This window comes from Priapulus caudatus, unplaced genomic scaffold (assembly GCF_000485595.1).
Source record: "Priapulus caudatus unplaced genomic scaffold, Priapulus_caudatus-5.0.1 Scaffold624, whole genome shotgun sequence".
NCBI lineage: Eukaryota > Metazoa > Priapulida > Priapulimorpha > Priapulimorphida > Priapulidae > Priapulus > Priapulus caudatus.
The window spans coordinates 31,358-35,364 of NW_014577685.1; the positions used below are offsets into that span (position 1 = coordinate 31,358).

At 41.0% G+C, this 4,007-nt stretch overlaps 1 long non-coding RNA gene across 1 annotated transcript; it reads right to left on the bottom strand.

The window, feature by feature from the left end:
* Positions 1-384: 384 nt before the first annotated feature.
* Positions 385-3,140, bottom strand: LOC106812235. The gene is made up of 4 exons (XR_001394312.1): positions 3,000-3,140; positions 2,679-2,729; positions 1,904-2,037; positions 385-442 (listed from the first exon to the last, which is right to left on the bottom strand). It is a non-coding gene; the product is annotated as an uncharacterized LOC106812235 (long non-coding RNA).
* Positions 3,141-4,007: the final 867 nt, after the last annotated feature.

Genomic DNA, 4,007 nt, shown 5'->3' on the forward strand with positions numbered 1-4,007 from the left:
AGCTACAAACTGCAATTATAGTGATTATGGTAACACAGTTACTGTTGGCGTTGAAAGCTATAATTAAGCCGCGCGTGAGGTCATAACTACCTTCTGATGTTCTGGAAGTTTCAACGCCCCCCGCCTCGCACGTGACATCCCGCTCGCTACACTACCTACCGCGTCTCATCCAGAGCCCAGTGCTGTATGCCCTTCTGATCGGAAGCGAATCGTCGGCGATGCCGTTGTACTGCTCGCCAATACGAAGTCTGTTGTTGTTGAGGCGCGTCATGTCTGCCGGCCGCACAAGATTCAGTTATCGTTCCAGTCATCTCATCTGCTTCTGTTCGCGCTTCAGTTCGATCCTGCTCGCCTAAGATGTCCATTGACGCACGCCGACACCCCTGCTGGATTGCTCGACAGATATCCGGGTAGCTACAGGTGGCAGACACACGTCGCTGATCTGTACGGAGATTAGAAGACCTTTGTAATTGATGCAGGTTTCGTGGTTTCTCCGCCCTTTACACTTACAGCTAAATTGCTTGGCATTATTATATTATCCTATTTTGCGTTTCCGTTGATAAAACTGCAGAGAGGAGAGAGGAACGGTCCAGTGAGAGCAGACAAAAGTGGAAATAGAAGGAGTGGGGAAAGAAACGACGAAAGCCGAACGCGAAATATTGAGAGGCAAGGAAGCGGGATACGAATAGAGGGAGAGAGTGAAGACAGAGAACATAGAGCAGAAAGAGAGAAGAGGAAGAGCGAGAGAGAGAGCGAGAGAAGAGACGAGAGGAGAGAGGAGAGCGAGAGAGCAGAGACGAGGAGAAGATATAGAGAGAGAGAGAGAGAGAGAAAGGAGAGAGAGGAGACAGAGACAGAGCTAGTAGATGAGATGGATGGATGGATGGATGGGATGGATAGATGGATGGATGGCATAGATGGCATGATGGGTGGGTGCGTGGAAGAATAGTTGGATGGATTGATGGATGGCATGGGTGGATATATAGATAGATGATTAGATAGATAGATAGATAGATAGATTAGATAAGATAGCTAGCTAGATAGATTAGATAGATAGATTAGATAGATTAGATAAATAACACTAGATAGATAGATAGAATAGAAGATACGATAGATAGGATAGATAGATAGATAGATAGATAGATAGATAGATAGATAGAGGAGATAGATAGAACATAGACAGATGATAGAATAGATAGATAGATTAGATAGATAGATAGCATAGATAGATTAGATAGATAGATAGATTAGATAGATCAGCATTAGATAAGAAGATAAGATAGATAGTAGATATATATAAATAGATAGATAGATCAATGTTCTACCTCGTTCCGTTCCAGACCTTTATTGATACTAACCTAAGATACTTCCAATATAGAATTCTTCATAGCATTTTGACAACAACAGTTTTCCTTTATAGTATAAAAATTGTGGATCACGATAGATGTACATTTTGTAAGAATGCTAGTGAAACTGTGGTTCATGTATTTGCTGAATGTGATTGTGTAATTGATGTATGGTCTGAACTGCATGCTTGGTTGGTCAGTCACGGTCAAACACGTCTAAAACTTTTTTCCAAAAACGGATATTATTCTTGGTATAGAGGGTGTTGACATTATTGTAAATTTATGTATTCAAATAGCTAAGTTCACCATATATAGAGGCAAAATGAATAAAATTAGACCGACAAAATTAGATAGTAAGAGAGTGAAGGGAACGGGGAGGAAGAAAGAGAAAGAAGATGGCGGGGAGAGAGAGAGAGTAGTGCAGAAGAGTGATTAAAAAGATGGTGACGGCTGGGAGTGCATAAACAGTAACCGATGGTGTTGTTGTTTTTTACAAAATAAAAACATACACATGCCCAACACGTTGTCGACTCGTGAAGCACGGTATGTACTCTTACCATGCGTGCGAAAGTAAGAGCGAATGTACCAATTCTGACGATGGAAAGTGTAGATACGGTTCCTATCGCCGCAATCTTGGCCAAGGGCGCGACGCTCTTGAAGAAGGGCGCGAGGCGAGCTAATGCCGTGACAGCTGCGATGACAGAACTGCAGTTAGGCTATCGCTAAACCATTGTCAAATCATCGTTAAAACATCGGTAAACCATCTTTAACCTACCGTAAAACATCGGGAAACCATTATTAGATGTAATGTGAAAACCGTTAGTAGTATCATGGGTAAACCATCATTTAACCTATGTTAGACCATCGGTGAAACATCGCTAGGATTATATCATATATATTATGGGTACGATGTATATATATAATGATATATATACATAATATGATATATAATAATATACATAATTATTATCTACGTATTATTATTATCGCTATTAATTTGTAACGTCATATATAATATTATTTATGACATAACAGGATCTACTTGTGTTTGGTTTTAAAGTATCATGTCACAACAACTTTCCATTTTTTAATAAGCAAAGAATTCCTCGATTTTTGGTCGCAGATGATAGTTTAACACGTCGGCAATTATAAACGTATTAATTTGACTAAATAACTAATAGGTCATAGCCAATAACAAATATAATACGAGACAGCGGAAGGGGAATGATATCATATAGCGTACAATTAGCACAATTAGGTAAAAGTACTGAGAGCAGACATTTTGTGACTTAATTACTTTAAGTATAAATTATTTGTTGTCTAGTTATTCACCTCTCTTTTCACGTGTGGAGCTAAACCCGTGGGAGTGTATCTCAACGGCTGCTGTTGGGAAATATAACAGAACACACTTATATTAAGTTTACGAGTAAAAATGAATTATCACAAAACTGAATCTGAGATAAAATAAGCGGATAGATGCCGAATTCCTCACACTTTAGCCTGTCACACGCCTCCGTGCTTTTTACCCCTAACTTTAGATTACTGAAGGCATTACAGCTTTATGCCTTTGCAGTACTAACGGTAGGCGTTTTGTGGTTTCGGGTAGGATTACAGACATTATTGAATAAATTATAGACATGCGCGTCGACTCACATCGAGTTCATTGATGGCGTGTCTGTGTTGTCTCTTCACCGGCTGCTTCGCCGCACCTGCTACCTGCATGGTGAGGTGGAATTCCTGCATTAGTAGACACAGGGCCAGCAGCGCAGACATTCTCTGTAAGCTCCTCCTCATGTTGCCCTGAAACGGGACAAAAGAACCGATTGCGTTTATGTGCGGATAACTTAATTACGTAAGGCAACGTTGTAATAAACTAAGATACTGACGGAATGCATGGTATATAAATGCCAGAAAATCGCGCACACAGATTCAACAATGTTTTTCTTTTGGTTTACATTGGAGTTGGAAGTGCGCTACCTATAATTTCAAATGTCTCAGATGTTACGCTTACCGTTTTAATAATTTAATGTTTGGTGTATAGGAAAATGGTAAAAAAAACTCTAGAAGTATGCAAAGCAATGCATGCCCTGTGAACAGCAAAACTTATAGGTTGATTGTATGTGTGCGACTGAGAAGAGGAGAGAGAGCGAAAGAAGAGAGAACGGGTAGGAGGGTAAGAAGGGGAAAGGTGGAGAATAGAGAGATAGTGGAAGGCGAAATATAAGAGAAGATGAATATCTAGCTCTCTCTCTCTCTTTATTATATATATATATATATATATATATATATATATATAAGGCAATAGACCTAGACAGACACAAACACAGAGATAGATGGAAGGAAAGATGGAGAGAAAAGGAGATGGAGGAGCGAGATATAGATAGACAGAGTGATAGAGCGAGGGCACGAGTGCACGCGCAGGAGGCCTGCCAGGTCACCTGACGCTGATTAGCACGCTGTCACCGGCACGGGGAAACAGCCTTTATATGCGGATTGCCAACCTGTCTGCTGAGGATGTGCACCTAAAGCCACGTACAAGGGTGGGTGTGGTCCACCGCGTCCAGGGTTTACACAGCCCCTCCAGTGTAATCTTTAAGCGTGTGTCAGTGAACGAGGAACATGTCTCGATCCTCGCTGCAGCGGACTCAGAGGCTGAGACTC